Raw genomic sequence first — 18,456 nt, forward strand, 5'->3', positions numbered from 1 at the left:
AGTTCTGCTCTTGTTCATCACCTGGTATACCAGAGTTCCAGCTCTGGAGTCCCAGAAGAGCTACGGAGCTTCACTCTTACACAGATTTCAGTACTCCCTGGTATGTGGAGCACTAGAGCTGTGCCAGAATATTTACTGTATGAAACCAGGATAACTCTGAACTAACCAAGAAACAGTGATATCTACAGCTATCTCAAATCAGCAGAACTGTCAAAATATGATGAAATTGGAGAGAAAGTTAATCACAAAAAAGTAGATAATAAAGTGTAACGAAACAGAGGGGGAAAAAGGGCTTCCTGTCTGCATAAAGATACACAGAGCCAGATAAAAGCACTATTCCTTGACTTGTGTTCCAGTGCTAACAACCATAGACAGACAGAACAGTTTGCTTATGCTGCATTCTCCAGCCCTTCAATGGGGAATTTTAGGTACTGGATCCAAAATTAAAGTAAAACTGATTAACCTCTGCTTTGCTATATGACCTTCAAAGCTGATAAAAGCATTTTTTTTTATTTATATATTTTTTTTTCCCTTGAAAAGAAATAAAAGCCCTAGGAAGCCAGGAAGTGCTTTATCTTCATCTCATGACTCTCATCCAAAAGCTGGCATTACGTTTTTCATTTGTGCCAGTTTGGTAATATGATTATGGGATGGTATTACTGGCTCAAGCACTACCAGTAAGACAACAGAAACTTGTTCCACATTCAACAAGAAAACCCACGGAAAAGATAAAATATAAATACATAAAAATGCACTAGTCTGAAGAATCACAGGGGAAACTCCTTAGAGATTTCCCATCAGAACATGCTGATGTAACATTATGAAAGTAACAGGTCATTTACTTTTAAGCATGAAATAATCAGTATCTTACATAAGTTCAGGACAATTCCTCTACATACCTAACTGCACGATGCCATTCCTTAATATATACAACAGCAATTTCTTCGATCAGAAGTCATATTTCATGTACTTAAATGTTACAAAAATGGTATGAATGCCTTCAATAGCAACACTTTCCACTTCTTTGGCAGGAAGTGGAAAGGTATGGATTTCCCAGATGTTTGGGGTTAATAGAGAAAAATCACATGCTTTCAATGGTGAGAGTTTAATTCTTTGTGGAACAACCAATCTCCTGCCATTCTAGAGGTGTCCCCCTATTTTACTGCCCACCAGGGGCTGTTAGTAAGAAATTAACTGCACAGGAAAAAAGCATATTAGGAGCCTTTTAGAAGAGTTTAGGTAAGTTGAGAGGATGTAATAGAGATGGTTTATTTAATCTTTAATTAAAGGAAACGACCACTTATCAGGAAGATAAACAGAAACCTAAAAATACTCTTAATATGGCTGCAGTACATTACGCAACGTGCACACTGTGAGCTCTGTGATGTCTGGTCCCTAAGATGGACAGCTTGCTGTTGTTGATTTCTAAAGCTCTGTATTTTGCATAGGAGAAGTTAATCAGTCCCATGCAGCGGCAATGTAAATGAAGTCCACAAGACTGCAACTTGCTGTTGCTATGCCAGAAGCCTAACTTCACTGAAAGCAGGTTTTTAATTCCAGCTTTTCTGCTGAACAACTTAATCTCATGTCTGCAGAAGGTCTTGAGAACGTGCTCCATTTTGCATTTCTATACTGTCTTATAATGAGTTCATATTCATTAATTTTAGAGATTCTTTATCTTCTTAAGAAGAGAATGTTTGAACCAATGTATAAACACTGCATCTACTGAAAGTTTCTACCTAATCCTTTTCGTTCTTGCAGATATTTCTTGACCCCCATTTTTAGGAGATTTTGTGCCACCTATGATATAAATTTTGATTTGCTGTTTTGCTGGGGGAGGCTATGAAGATGCAGGTTTGATCACTTGACTTTTTCCATCTCTTCTATCTTTAGATAATCTACGCTGTTACAATCTCAAATGCTGAATGCTCTCCACAGCTGCATAATGCATCACAGATGCACAGTAAGCTCCTCTCTATATAGCAGCATTGTGTCACAGCATGGTGCAGCGGAGGGAAAGCTATTCCTAGATCCAGTATCAACTTCTTGTGTGACATTGGACGAGGCCTCTTAACCTTTGTTCTTCGTCCTTCTCTGAAACGCTGACGATAATATAAAACCACTTGATTGCAAAAAACTTGGAAATCAAAGGAGGAAATTTCAAAAAGAAATGCTATTTATTACTCAACCAAAACATTCACATCTGTGGTGAATGAAGATTCTGCTCTCTGTATCTTTTTCTCAATCCAGAACAGAGATGCTGTTTTTTTCCACCTCAGTTTTCCTGCCAGCTCTCTCACTCTCCCTCAGTCTCTTCCCACCTTGCAACAGACTGAAATTTGGCCCTTATATTTTTAAGGGGCTATATAAACAAATTCAGACATGATAACATTATAAGGCAGTAACCACATCAGGAGAAAATGCTGTTTACCAGCTCCAGAATGGAAAGTCAAACTAATTCTACATCTATATACCTTGTTCTATCACTCAAATAATTTGACAACTAATAGCGCAGTCTGAAAACAGTCATCTTATTTTTGGAAAGGCCAGAAATTGAATGTCAAGCCCTGAAATGGAACTGAAGCCAAAAGCAACTTCTGCCCTGAAACGCTACCAGGCATTGCAGCTATCACATGGGACAGGAGGAAAGAGCGGTGTGGTTAAAGCCAAGTCCCTGCTGAGCAAAGTGTGCATTTGAGGGGGGAAAAAAACAGTGAAGGAGGTAAGACAGCCGTGCAAATAGAGATACAGAAACAACAATCATCTGCAAATGTTTATGCAACCTGTCAAAATTGACACAAGTGCCTCTTCAAAAGGGGAAGTAACACTGGGCGAGAATGAATCTATTGCATATGCAAATGACTACAGCAAAACCCTTATTTTACTGCAAGAAACTGTAAGAAGCAGACAAAGAGAAAGCAGAGCCTTTTTCTCCCCAAAACATTTTCAATTACTTTTTATTTTGAGAAACTAAATGGAGCTAACTTTTATGTTTATAGTCATCTTTATTGCATATTACTAAACCAACATGTATAACGCAGAGCATTTGACAGCCTGCATATTAAATATGGTGCAAGTTTAAGCCAGCTTTGAAAGAGACACTGCAAAAACAGAATGAAAAATAAGTACAGAACTTACCTTCTGTAAGCCATTACTTGACCTATCCATTGCTTTCCAAAGGTGGACTTGGCAGAGGATTTTGAAGATAGCTTTAGAGAGAGACAGGAAGAACTCCTGCTCTGGGCATGGAATTGGAGTTCTAGCCCAAAACCTTCTGTGGAGGTTCCGTGAGAACCTGTGCAAGTCATTTAGACCTTGTACACATCTAAACAAGGACAGAGGTATGTCAGAGGAGCTTGGAATAATGACAGTGCCAATTTTGGAGGCTGCAAACTATCACATGACCAAGAATACTTATTCCAAAGAGCACCTATTTCATCTTACTCATCTTAATTATCCGAAGATGCTTTTATCTGCTTGGTCAACCAGTACGAGGCATATTTAAAACAAGTTAAATATATGAAAATGCATTAGCTTTACTTTGACTTGACCAGCAACTGGTTAAAACTTAAAATGAATGCAGTCAATGCAGTTTTTGGGGTTGTTGTTCACCAGAAAGTAGGAGATACGCTATTAAACGAACATATATGAACATATAGATATATATATATAAACCAACTAAAAGTTTTCTTCTACTTTCAGATGGTTCGGCTCTTACTTAAATTAAAATTTGACATATTAACATCTTTGTTTGCCCTAAAGATGTACTCTTCACTGAACACACCATTTTTGCCAAGAATTTCAGCCAAACTTAGCTCCTAATGATCTTTAGCTATAAATGCAACTATGAGGTTTTTCCTACTGGAAAGAGGAAGCTATATGACATTTCATATAAATAGTTTTTCTTCATATTGATGTGAATGCACAACACAGAGCAAGCTCAAACTGTTTCTGTTCTTATTTAAAATGCCGGACTCCATTTTTTGCTTCAATGGCAGACCATGAGCTGTCCTAGGAATGGTATTACAAAATGATAAATACTCAAATCTTGCATTATGCATCATCTTTTTACTACAAACCAAATTGTTTCCCGTGATTGTGAAATACATGGCTTTCAATCTAGCAGACATGGTCATTTGTTCTGTTCAAAGCTGTTAATAGAATATTCATATCCTTTATGCTTATGCTGTATGAACTAATCACACTTCCATTTTATGCGCGCCATATGAAACAAAACTAATCTTCAGGCACAGTAATTGTCAGCCAACATTTTTCCAACCTGAAAACATCAAATTCAAAGGCCAAACACTTTGTCACTACATTGAGCTTCTGATTATAATTTCAACAGTGTTAAAAATCGTCCATAGATACAGCTTTCATATTGGTCTCCTGAAAACAGCACAACCCTGCTGAGTCCACCTAAAGGGATGCATCACATCAGTCGCAGTGCTTCTGCCCCATGCAAATGAGACTGCTGCTTTGAAGACTGAAGTATTTTTGCTTATATTTTAATGGCATGACTAATCATGCTGATTGTCATAGGGCAAATGTTGGCAAATCTACCTCAGCATCTCCTTTCACTGCTCTATCTTATGAGAACTTGTGGTGAGGTACAGGCTGATCTCCTGAACATGTGTCATTTTCTCTGAATTTTTACCTGCTTCTGTACTGCTTGTTTTTACAACACTATTTCAGAACATTTTCCTACTTGAAGGGAAATGGGCTCTTCTCAAATGACTCCTGAATGAGCAATGGAAAAATTGGTTCTATCTGGAGGAGTAACACTAACCACTTGGGGCATGGTACAAAATTACATTTGCTCACAGAAAAGTAATTTTTGCAATGAGTGAGAAAAAGATGTGCTACTTTTCTATCACCATTCTATTAAAGACATAGAAGCAAGTTTCATTTCTGAGCTCACATATTTGAGTAATGATTTTGCAAGGTAGACTTGACAACTATTATATGATAATTTGAGAGAAGACCACAGTTATCTCTAGTGACTATTAACCTGAGACACCTAATCTGAGCAACTTTAAGGGTCACAACTCATACCCTGTAGGAGGGTTGTTATATTAACCATGAAAAGATAGATTTTCAAAATCCAAGTAATATCTCCCCAGATCTTAAAATGTATTCACATCCTTGAAAAAGAATGTGGTGTAAGATCCAGTCCTAAGAGACTGATACTCATTCTGTGTTGGGTATTTTACTCTCTTCAGAAATAAAGCCTTCTGAATAGGTGACCCAAGGTCAGTTTTAAGCAAAAGAACCTCCATTTGAGTTCTCTAATACTGCATTCTTCTTAGGAAATAAATGTGTTTTCACCAAGACTTAATAAAAAATAGATGTTGAGGAAAAGAGCTCAGGGTTTTCTCATGTAGCAGGCAAAACCCTTCCTGTTTAGGAACATGCAGAAGTTCCTACATAACGTATTGTGGGAAAATATGAGAGTCATTACATTGCCGAATTGCCTTCAAGCAGGTCTGATTTTTTAAAATCAGTAAGTGAGTCTAAACAGTGTTTGGACAGCATCACTATCACCCCTTTGCAATTTCTCTCGCATTAGCAATCATGAAATTTTGGCAAGGAGTTCAGTACTTCTGACCCTGTTCCTTACCAGCAGGTCATGTCAAAACAGAAAGGCGCATTTGGAGGGTTAGCACTGCTTACCCTCCTCTCTCATTTTGCTATTTGTACTGCAGATTTTAAAGAATGCATTCACTATTTGAAAAGAAGTAGAAAGTGGCTAGCAATTTAATTTTATGTGGTGCCTAGCCTGAGTGGCACGATTATTTGTCTTTTGTTACTATGGAAAACCCCGCACAGAGAAACTGTGCATGGGCAGCCAATTAAAACGACAATAAAAGTAAACACTTTTTAAGAGGTCATGTCTATGCATTATGCAATGAGCAAAGAAAAAGCTTATATTCGTATCATGCTAATTAAATTGGCATGGTTATTGCAAATCATTTTGTTTCACCTGGAGCTGTAATTAAGTGACCCCACTTAACGAGAAGGAACCAGCACTGATTGAACATACTTCTGTATTAATATTCCCATGACAATGAAGGATGTTTCTGTTTACATCCCACATTTTACCTTCTCCAATGTCAATGCTTTCAGAGTGAATTGAAAAAAATACAAAACAATTATAAGCATTTGTAATTTTGTACAGACACTAACCCAGCTTTTAGCCAGACAAACACAGCAAAAAGTAACAAAAAACAGCAACAAAAAATAACTTGGAATTAATTTGTGCTCTTGGATATAATTTCTTAAAAGCAAAATAACAGAGGAATCAGCACAAAGATTCAAGTTTTAATTGCCTTTTCGGTATGATTGATTAAATATGTGTATAACTAAGCTGAATTCTGCTCTGCTTCAGGATGATTTCCTTGGGATTAGTCCACATTTGGAGCAGGTCAAAAAACAGTTTGATTCCAGAGCTTCCCAAAAGAAATTAGTAGAGTTCAACGTTTAGAACTATTTGTGTTACGTGTTTATATAGTAGGAGAGAGATGAGAGAGCTGCAGTAATAAAACTGAGTGCTGCTGTTTCTTTACGCTCCGATTTCTTTGCTTGAAGCTAGTTTTCACCTGAATGCAGAGCACACACCAAGTTTATTTTAAGGTGCAGCAACAGCTTCTGCTGATGTCTCCTGCCACTATGTGGAAGTGTGATGGATGGCAGTGAGACGACACAAGCAAGACTTCAAAAGGTTTTGCCAGCATCAACCAACATATGCCCATAATTTGCACAGTGAGACTTGGCAGAACTCTTATTACAGTTCATTTTGTGGTCTCTGAAGATCCCATAAATATTTTTCTACACAGAGGAACTTTACCACATTAATTATGATAGGATTGCACTGAATGGGAGTGATGCCAGGCAGGATCTGATAATTTGGCATCTTAGTGTTTAATATTTGGAATAACTGAAATGCATGATGCATCTGGAATGCCTACCAGATGTTTCATCTGTGCCATCAGATTTGGATCTTCAGTGATTAATTAATTAATTTATTTTTAATGCTTTTAAAACTGAAAGTGAATTCAGTGCCTTAAGAGAAGAAAGATAAATAGAAATGCTCTGAGCCAGGAACACTGTTGGCAGCATCTGTGAAAACTCTTTCACCCGTTTCTGTGAGAAAGATACTATTTTTATCCTGGGTTGTTCTTTAAAAAAAGTACATCCTTCAAGGTTTACTGTTTAATGCAGTTAGAACATGACTGGGCAGGGAGGCTGACAGCATTTGAAATTATTATGGAAATCATATTTCCTAAACAAAACCTAAGAGCGTCTGGAGAGAACTCTCCCAAGGAAAAGCTCATTACAATACTTCATCCTTTTCTCTACAGCTAGGAGAGGTAGTTCAGAACCTCCACGTAGCTTTATGTTAGTGGGAATCGACTTCTTTATTTTTTTCTTTAGCCAAAAGGCTGAAAACTAATAGTAAGACCTGATAAAACTAATTCTTATGATTAGGTAAGTATATAGCAGGATACACACCTGGACTAAAGATGAGATTCAAGCTCCAAAGAACTCTAAAAGTGAATTCAGTCAAGAGCAAAGCTTAATTACCAGAACTCAAGGTAATAAAATCCCAAACACAGCTGATAGCTCTGCCATTTTGGACTCCAAAACTTCAGGAGATGTCAAGATTTGTGAAGCCAAAGTCCGTCAGTCACCCAGGGGAGTACAGAACACCAGACTCCATTTACATCAGTTCTGCATAGATGCATCACCTGCATGGCAGACCACTGAATCTTTCAGCTCCAGTTTAGCATGGGATGTGAGAAAATATTCAAAGAACGTAAATGCTTTTATGGAGGGTAAAGAAGCTCAGAAGTAGATTTTTTTAAAAAATCTATTTATTCTCATTTAGTTTTAAAAAAAAGCCACAAAACTATGCATTTACTCCCTTCACAATCAACCAAAATCATGGATGTAGTCCCATGACAGTGAAGGAAAAATAAGGTTTTAGGACATACAGTTCACTGAGAGCTGCACAGTGGATGCATACCTTTAGTTTGATTAGGAGTCATTTAAGATCAGCTCTCAACAAGGTACAGTCAGAAGTCAGAACGGCACTTCTGCCACATCGTTACTGAAGGTGGTTATACAAGTGTTCATACAAGACAGACATATAGCTGTCTTGAGATCTGTCATTGGCATAACATTCTAATAAGTGCTTGCAACCAACCATCTTCACAGACAGATCTGTCTACTGTCTTCAAATCACCGAGCCAAGTGGCAAACAGCCAAAGCCTCTGCTCTATCTCTCCCTCTGTTTTTTGGGGGGGCAGAGAGAGAAAGGAAACAATGCCAAAACAACGTTGGCAGTTTTCCCTCAGTCTGTCACTACTATCCCTTTTCAGCCATTAAAAGTACTGTAAGATACATATGAAGACAAGAAGGGCATCTACATGGAGGGAGAGGCAAATGCAGAATGAGCCCTGTTCTTTGCACAGCCTGAAGCTAGTCCCACGAGACACTAGAGAGGAAGTTGTTAGGGATGTTGATCAGAGGAACAGTAAAGAAATTCATCATCCCTTTTCATTCATAAATGAAGAATATTTCAAAGCCATTTCTATATATTTTTATACATACTGCCTTGTATACAAATAGGCACGTATATATTTTCTTGAGAAAGCACTAAGAGTAATAGAGTAGACCAGGAGACTAGTTATTTTCTTGCAGGTAAGAGGCTATTATTCTAGTCACGAACATGTCCATGGTTTTGCACCAAGGCTTTTAAAGATTTGTATCAGTTTTGTTGACTGTAGACCCTTGATGACGCTCCAAATCAGTGTTTTTAAATGCACTTTACTTGATTAGATCTCAATGGATTGTTTGCTTTCCTAACTATTATACACTTAGGAAGAGGAGAATAAGCCTGGCCTGCTTTCAGCCACTCTTCTATTGATCCAGCTCTCTCATATCAAAGGTGGTAAAGCCCCACTGACATCAGTGAGAGCTCTTTTTGTGTGAGAGAGCAAACAGGGCCATATGTTTGTTTAGGAATAAACAAAGCGAACTGAATCAAATAACACCACATATACAGAGTCACTATTTTGAAAAAAATATATATTAGAATTGTATAAATACAAATAATATTATTTATAATACAAATGGAAATTTACTGCAGCCCAAGAAAAGGCACTGGAGCCAGAAGAGTTCAGTGAAGACAGCCTGATTTCATTTTATCCTATCCCACCTTCAATTTCAACTCTGCTAATGAGCATTTCTGAGAAGCACGGACAGAGAAAATTCCTTAGTTACTGTTATCCAAATGTTTTCAGTACGTGACAACCAGTTTTAATAATAGCTTTCAATAGCTACAAACCTCAAAGTGGTTTCAGGTCCATGCAGTGTATTCCAAGTTCTTACCAGCTGCCTGTCACTCACTGTCCTTAGTCCTACAGACCTTTGCAGAACCTCGGAGGAGAAGGATTCCTTTTAATCACTCTATCCTTCTCCCTGTCAAAATAAATAAATACTCCCATTTTAAACAGAAAAAACAGCCAAATGGAGAATAATAAAGGCAGGAATCTTTAAAAAAAAAAAAAAAAGTTTTAAACATCACATTGCTGAAACTAATAGAGACCACATTTACATAAGTATGTGTATTTAAGTGTTTCAGGTTTAGGATATGAGCACTTTGCCAAAAATGTGGCAGTTCTATTTGCTAGTCTCCATGGGAAATGTTATAAAGACTCAAAAGCAAACAAGTTTTCCTTTCAAATAAACTTGACCCATATGTTTCAGGCATATGTTTCCCTTTGAATCCTTGTCCCTCTTTGATGGTGCTACACACTCCTCCCCCCTCCCCGTTTAAGAGCAAATACTTTGTTGTTATAACAAAACTTTCCCACAATCCAGGGGGGCTCCGTGGGTTCTGAGGCTGGGGATCAGAAGTCCTGCACAGCATCTGCAGAGGGTGTCCCAAGCACCATCATAACTATTAGCAAAAAAAATCCCAGTGGCACAAAGCACAGAGTGAAACAGGTTCACTGCTGAATTATCTGAGTGCTTCTTTATGCTCTTCTCGCATATCAACTAATGGTATTTTCTCCTCTTGCACACAAGCTTTCTATGTGGAACCAGCTCTAACCCTCCTCCTTTAATTAGGATGGCAATTATGTAAAATATACCTGGGAAAATTAATTGTGCCTTCCTTTAACTTACACAGAACTGGGTCGTTAACAGCACGCTGATTGTAGAAATGCACCCCACCCAAATTAACACATTGGGTAACAGGTAGTAAAGGCAACACAAGTGGGACTCTCGCAGAATCAAATACAGCAACTCTACATCCAAACGTAAGAAATTACAACTGTAACTTAAAATCTTTCCCTGTGGGCAAAAGGACGTTTCAGATTTCTCTTTAAGGCCCACTCCACCCACCACAGGGTATTGGTATATGTGTCTTCTGCATCCATAATTCCAGGCATTTTCCCCTCATATCTTTCCTGATCTCCATCAATGTGCAATTAAACAAGCCACAGTGCCATCTTGCCCAGTTACTTGTAAATCAGACCTGTCTCACTTCTGTGAGCCTCACACCTGCCCTCATTAACACTCATGCATGAAAAGCTCAAGTACTGAACTCAATACATAGAAATTGTTCCTCTTTCTGGATCTGCCTCAGTATAATAACCCATCTTCAACTGTTAACAACTGTGATAATGGGAGGTTGGAGTTAGTTGTTACAGGCGGCTGGTCCTTAGCAGAAGTTGATCTGATCATGTCCTCATTGAGGTCAATGGAAGTTTTGACATGGATTTAAATTGTCACAGGATCAGATTTTGGATCAATTGAGATCTATGCCATTAACAGCAACCTTTACACAGCATTTACATGGATCAGTGACTGAGTTTTATGGCACTGAAAAAACCCTCAGACTGTGAGGTCATTACCATGAATAAATTCTTAGTAATATCTGTAGTAAGAAATTATCACTGACTGCAGTAAGATTAAGAGGAGGCAAAGAGTATCATTTTTGCTAAGGATCAAGATGATTATAACAAGTAAAACGGTGATGAAGACATAACAAAAATCCCACTTATCTATAGAAAGTTTTGTCAGTGAAAAAAGCTCACATCTGGGAGTAGCATTGCTTCTGAAATGAACACTGGATAAAACCCTTTGTTACACAACAGGCATTTCAACAGATGTTAGAAAAAATATGTTTCAAAGAAGGGAAGAAGAATATTGTAGTAAACAAACATGTTTTGAAAGTGTAGGATTGCTTTGATTAATAAAACCCCAAGTTCCGTTGTCCCTGATGCTGTACAAACACATCCCCAGACATTTTTCTCCTGTAACTTTTCTCCTTCATTGTGTGCTGGAAAAAAGAGATGGTGGTTCATTTGCTTTGCAGCCTGAAACAACTCTCAGGAGAGCTTCATCTTGCAAAATAAACAAGCATAGATACCTAAAGTCTGTTACATGCCTCATCCAAAAGTTCAGTTCTTTTAATTTCTTTTACAAGCCAGAGGCTGCAAAGAAAATGCACCTTATTTCATTGTTGCTTATTTCTTCTCACTTTCCCATCTTACTAAATTTGTGAAGCCAGATTGCAACTGACCTATGCAGGCACATGGAGGGATACACATACACTCACAAACAGCAGAAACAAGAAATTCCTCTCATTTAGCCTTTGCACAGGGACTCCGCAATCAGCTCTCAGACTGCTGAATGCAGAAGCAGCATCTAGAAGACTGCTATGGAAAAACAAACGAACAACAAGGTACACTCTGGTCTTACTTCCCTACTGTCTATCTGACCCTAACAGACATATAAGAAAGCAGAAACCAACAGCACCACATAGATGCAGACTGGCTAGCTCAACTGTAACTGCAAAAATGAAGAGCATTCCTTAGGAGAGACACTGTTATCTGCACACAGGACAATCGAGGTGTCCTGCAGATGGAAGGTTTCAAGTATGAAACTTGGGCTCTAAGGGAAAAAAAAACAACAAAACACACCAGGTTTTGTTAACCCTACTAGATTTGTTCTCTGCTTGTACACTTTCACTTGACACTCAAGCACTTTGGTACTTTATGTTTAAGCTATAAATATATACATGTGTATTTCATATTTATGTATATTCTATATGTATGTGAGATAGAGAAATTGTACTATGATGAAACACATTAAACTCTACCAACTGACCACCAGCATATGTGTGTCATACATTCACATCACAGGAGTACAAAGGCTGGAAAGCTACTGGCTTGCAGCTGCTTGCTGATGGCATCTTAGTCCACAATCTACTGCTTTAGTCATTTCACTACCACTTGCTAATCATTGTGTAACTATATTTTATTGAATGGGGTGTGTATGAATATAACTTGTCTAGAAGGCGATCATTTTAGGAAAGTCAGAATCATTCTCACATTATTATTATTTTCAAGCCTGACCAGACCAAAATTTAATATACAAACACTGGAACTGTGATAACATTCTGCCCCCTCTCATCACATGCTGGAATGATATTTTACCTCTTGTCTAAGGAAACCCAAGCAGTATCAGATCAAAATGCAAACCTCACTTCGTATTTAATCAGACAAGAGAAACTTCAGCTCCAACCTCCTTATTTCACTCTCCAGCAAGAAGAAAAGGAACAGAAAGTGCATATAAAGCAAAAGAATTGAAGGAGTAGCTTAAAAAGAAAGAAAAAGATTTAAGAAAACACACAACATATATAAAACCTCTGTGTAGCCAACAGTTATTCATGTTTCATGACATCATACTCGTGCTTCTGAGAGAATCTGTTCTAAATATATTTCACAGCAATACAGTGGTCCATTTTTCAAGGACCTGTGTTAAACCCATCTCAGACATGCACAACAGGTGGTCAGTGAAACCACTCGCTAGGTTTGTAAGCTATTGGGAAGCAGCGCTGCATGCTCTGTGCTGGGACAGCAGTGCACAGACAGTCTTCTGCATGCATAGCTACAGACACAGGATGAGCTGTCTCTCACCTGATCTGTTAATTAGAGGAGTATTGTGGATAGGCTGTGACAGGTAGGAAATGAAGGATCGTGTAGTGGAAAGAGTAATGTGGGAACAAGTCTAAGAACAGGCAGTTTTATAATGATGAAAAGGATTCAGCCCTCTTTTAATCACCTCACTCCAGCATCCCTACCCTACATTATATGAGCTCCTTCATTCTGGACCTTCAGTTTCTAAATAGCTTGAAAGTGCCACAAAACAGCTTGAAAACAGAGCACTCAAATTCCTTCCCATCAGATAAGGCAGCTTATGCAAGGCTCTATGCTCAGACAAGCAATTTGTGCTCCAGAAATCTGCCCCATCATTGTTACAACTGTCCACAGGAGCCTGCTTTGGTGACACAAGGATTTCAAGACTCAAACATTGCCAAACCACAATCACAAGTAACAAGCCAAATGTTTAGAATGGAAAACAACCCAAGTTTGGCTATTAATCACAATCAGCTTTACTTACCAGGAAAACTCATTTGGAATCTTAGAAGCAGCACTCTTCTATGGGCGTTCAAAGCAACATACTAGAAAAGATGGTCAGGTTTTAAAACTTCCTACCAAAAATAAGTCCATCCATGTTCCAGCTGTATCCAAGGTTATCTACCCAGACTGAGTTCCCACAGAATTATCTTTTCTGTTCTGAATGACAAAGCTCTGAAACTGAACTGAGATGAGAAAAGTCTGCAAAATCACTATTTCTTTTCCTAGATCATAAGAATACGGTCAGATTGAGTTAAACCCAGTTTGTGCTTCTCATTTTTCATCTTTATTGTGAAAGCAGAAATAAGAATAGAATGTTATTTATTGAGTAACAGCCTTTGTACATACAGATGCTGGAGTGACAATTGTGATTTTTTTTCATGTGACCGATTCATTTCCTAATGTTTATACAAAGACTCACTTACTGCCATCTTCCTGCATTTTTTTTCTCCACTCTTTCATGTTTCTGACATGGAATCAATTGAGTGTTTGGCAGAAAGAGGCAAATCACGGAGACAATATAAGTAGCCCAGGGGGCCCCTTAAGCACCATTTAAACAATTATCAAAGTAACATTTCTTATCCCTTGAAGCTCTTTTGAGCAGAGAACAACGCACTCATGTTCACTTGCTCCTGTCACGAATCCCTTACATTTCGCCTTTGAATAGCTAGGACTTAAATAAAAAGGCATAATAGAAGTGAATAGCGGTGAGAGATGTGGAGGCGGGATATAATTATGCCACTCAACAGGACAGTCTGAGCTTCCCAGAACAAGGAGTCCCTGAGCAGCCCCATTCCCAGAGATAGCTGTAACTCTGGCTGAGACTTAACTGTGCCTTGCTGTATTCCTTAATACTGCAGAGACAAAGCTGGAGTGGCTCTTCTCATCAATTACTCCCTAGAAAACCCTTGCAAAAAAAAAAATAATTGAACTTTCCAGGAGGATTCCCCCCCGTCCCCCAGCAGCTCTCACTGCATGGGAATGGTCCGTGGATCTGCTGGGTGTCATCAGGGCTCAAAGCAAACCAGCTCCCCTGCTGCAAGGGAGGAAGCAGAGAGCTGTGCTCTGCATTTGCAGCAGCCATGTAGCTTTTGAGACACAGCAATCTAGGGGGAACTGCACAGCAGAGCCTTTTGGAGAGGTCTAGGGCTAAAAGAGCTTCAGACATCTTGTCAAGTGACTGGAGTTTTAAGTCAACAAAACCACAGTACTAGCAGAGGAAAAGAACTGCTACTCACACCCATCGTGTTCAGAAAAGGCACAGGTGGGAACTTGAACAAATGCCAAAAATTCTATGGATCAGTTCAGCTTCAAAGGCACAAAGTTAGCATTCCTCATCTGTTATGAGGTCCCAGTTCCCATAAATGCTCATCAACAGCACAGGCAGGGACTGTCTACCCCCTCAAGGATTTGAAATCTAATTGAGAACAGGTAGGAGTGAAAACAGTTGAAGTAGCTGACAAAATTATGCATGAGCTGAAAGGCAAAACCCGTTATAAAGCAGGTCACCAAACTCAGAATTTATAGCCTTCTATCCACTACAATCAGGACATATTTGCACAGCTACGGTATCCATTAGGTATACACGATGAATAAAAGGAATGTTAGAGAGGGTTTTATGTTAGTGTTTACTTTGAGTAAGACAAACACTGTAGTTACCATAGCAATGGACAAAGCACACATTACCTGAGATGCTATGAAAATTAAAGAATGCAAACTGTAAATGACAGCACTTTAGTCATACTTGAGCATCATAAAGGGAGGCGAGGCATATTAATTTCTGAACTCTTCAGAATTTCTTTACAGATCTTCCAGAGAATAAATATTAAAATTAACCAGCTGTCACTGTCCATAGGCAGCAGATGAAGTCTTCTCTCTGCTATGTCAATATTTTCACCCAGCATTAACTACAATAGTTTTGTCTGAGACAGATAAAACTTTCAAGCAGTACCTTGGAGTCTTAGTAAAAGGAGATTATACATCTACTTCATGTATTTACACCCAGGCTAGACTGCTGTTTGCAGTGTCCTTTCTAAGGTTTTCTACAGCTTGATTTAAGATACAGAAGGTCGCTGGGGAATTACTCTGAAACATGACCAAGACCAGACCCTAATGGACTAGGCTAGAAGGTTGCTGTTACCGTTGTGAAGCTGAGCTCATTAAGACTGGAATTACAGCTTTCACATCATCATGAGCACAGCAGTATCCAGCAGGAAATCAAAACCCATTGTTAAGGATGCATGTAATGCACTTGAATGCCACTACCACATCACCTACAAGGCCGAGCGACCCTCCTGACACTACAACTGGCTGGTGTAATTCTACCACCTACTTTCCATTCTTGTATTTGTTCTAAGCCTGTCTTTTCACACCAGCTCTGTCCTCTTCACAACACACTGAGTAGACAAATAATTCAAACTATTTTATCAGCCACCTCCTCAAAATTTGCATTTACATACACACAAATGTACGTTGTCTACTATCACTGACAACAGTGAGAAACCAACACCAGCTAAGTAAATACAAAACAGGTGTTTTGTTCATCCCCTTCTCTCCTGCTAAACTGTAATCAGCCTGCTACAGGAAGAGAAAAGAAGCTGGTACTAATGTGGTCTCATGAATGTCTCACATCTACAGATAAAAAGCAGCCTGTGAATATTCTCATTACTTTTGACAGGACTAAATTCGGGAACATTCCTAAGCGACAGCCTCCCACTGTGGATTGGTGTTTCCTTTCCAGAGGAAAGTCTCTCTACACAGTCGGGGATTTTTCTAAGCTAGACATAACCTCAAGCAGAAAAACACTTGTGGTTGTATTTCTACAACCTGCTGAGACCGGGCACATCACATGACTGACTTCAGCAATTAACATCACAGCATCTAAATGTTTAAAAGCTACAGCAAAGCAAGGCCTAAGCAGCCATGTACTCTACAGGAAAATTTACCTTCTTAACACTGGATCCACAAATGCCTAATATGCCAAACGAGCAACCCCCTCTGGCAGGTCAGCAACATCTGTGCCTTAATGACCAGCTGGAGGGCTGAGCCGCCTTGTCCAGCACTCCTGGGGTGAGTGAAAGACAATGTACGACTTAAGACTGACTGACACACTGGACCATAATATTTAAAACCAAGTTGTGATTCATGATCCACAGCTATTTATGTTGTCTGTTTAATGATTAAACAGAGAGGCTGAAGAACGGAGTTCTGGACTTTGGTGTTTAAATGTCATATATTCCTTTTTTAATTAGTGCCTCTTTCATACCAACAGCTCAGGCTGATTGCACTTTGGAAATCAAGGATTTGTATTCAATCTTACAATCTTAATTTGTAAGAAAAAGCAAATCTTTTTAAGCAGTCTGACAGCTGATAAGGCAGAGGGCCATGTCTGAAACACTGCTCCATTTTTCTTCCCTGACACTCCCCAAGATATGAGCTCTCTTCTATTGTCTAGTCTTGCTGATTTAAGCAGCAAAATGAAAGCTTAAAATAATGCTGCTAGAGATGATTAGACCGTTACTGCAAATTAACCCCCAGCAGTTTTGCTAATAGAAACATTTTGTAACCCACCAGGAGTCAGACAAACAAACAAAACATGCTTAATTTCTTTTTAACTCAGTCTAATATAAAGCACAAATTAATCAGTATCCCTATGCAGTGTAAACTTATAAAAATGCATCTTCCTTCTCAGAGAGTACAACACATCCCAACATCTCTCTCTGAAGATGAACACACAGGACAGAGCAGGATTTAGAGGAAGCACTTTGGGACCCCATTTGAATCCCAAAGGAAATAGTGACAAAAATAAGATCGGATACCCAATAGCTTCATAATAACACTCAGCATTCTTTAGACTCCTGAAGCAGAACAGCAGTTCTCACCATCCTCATGTCTCCTGAGGAAGCTTCAACTATAAAATGTCATAAGAACACAAAAACAATTCAAGTTCCTTGAGTGTGTCCTGTCATGAATGAGGAGTGACACTCAGCCAAAAGGAACTACAATCAATCTGACCATTTCCATCTTAAATAATGTCACCCACAAGCATGAATAAAACATACAGATGAAAACAACAGGTTTTTATGGTTCTTCTGGGCCAAGTACCTCCATACCTCCCTACTCATCCAAAAATTGCTACAAAACCCTGGGCTATGTCCCTTCCAGTCTCATTCCAGCAAGCTGCTACTGCTCTTCCAGCTGTAACAGATGCACTGGGTTTTAAAGCTTCTCATATAATTTTTACTCAGGAATACTCATTTCCATTCAGATCTACAGGCTCACACATTTTCTTGCTTACAGTGGCCTTGGACCCCAACAGCTTGTCAGATAATCACACTGGGGATTCCCAGGAGGTTCCCTAGTGCGTCAGATCACAGCCTTTTTCAAACAGCCAGAAAACATCTTTGTTCAACTAAAATCCACTCTCGGTAATACAAAATTTCCCTCCCTACTGCTGGTAGGACTGTTGGTTTATACGGCATGATCTTTTAATGACCCACCATAGTTTCTAATCAGGCTAAGCAAAGTATTTCCAGGAGGGGGTTTTAGCAAGATGCATCAATGTAACATTTCTGAAATTTATTTACACATAAACAGTTGCTGAAGATTAACCAACAAGTTCAGCTCCAGAACTCCTGCTGCAGAATCAATAGATAGCCATGCTCTGTCAGTCTGCCAATGCCCTGATGCCACACTTTTATGCTCTCTCTTTTATGGACTCCTCTTGAGATAACCCCTATCAACTTATCCTACTTTTCCTATCAGTATTTTAAGGAAAAGATCTCAAACACCAGCCTGAAGTGCAAAAGTCAGTTTCACTAATGGAAATAGGCCTGAATTTGGCTGAAGGAACCCAGAATTTGAGAATGCATTGCAGAAACAACCACTTTCATGACACGGAGGAAATCCCTGCAAAGATCTCACTATTTATTAAAGGTTTTTCTTGTTTTAAGACTCCTGCACA

The 18,456-nt window shown here is 38.9% G+C and overlaps 1 protein-coding gene across 3 annotated transcripts in view; it reads right to left on the minus strand.

Moving 5' to 3' along the window:
- TMEM132C (transmembrane protein 132C) overlaps positions 1–18,456 on the minus strand; it is a 155,837-nt gene that overhangs the window by 93,517 nt on the left and 43,864 nt on the right. The window lies entirely within an intron of this gene.

The sequence above is a fragment of the Coturnix japonica genome, chromosome 15, assembly GCF_001577835.2.
Source record: "Coturnix japonica isolate 7356 chromosome 15, Coturnix japonica 2.1, whole genome shotgun sequence".
In the NCBI taxonomy this organism is placed as follows: domain Eukaryota; kingdom Metazoa; phylum Chordata; class Aves; order Galliformes; family Phasianidae; genus Coturnix; species Coturnix japonica.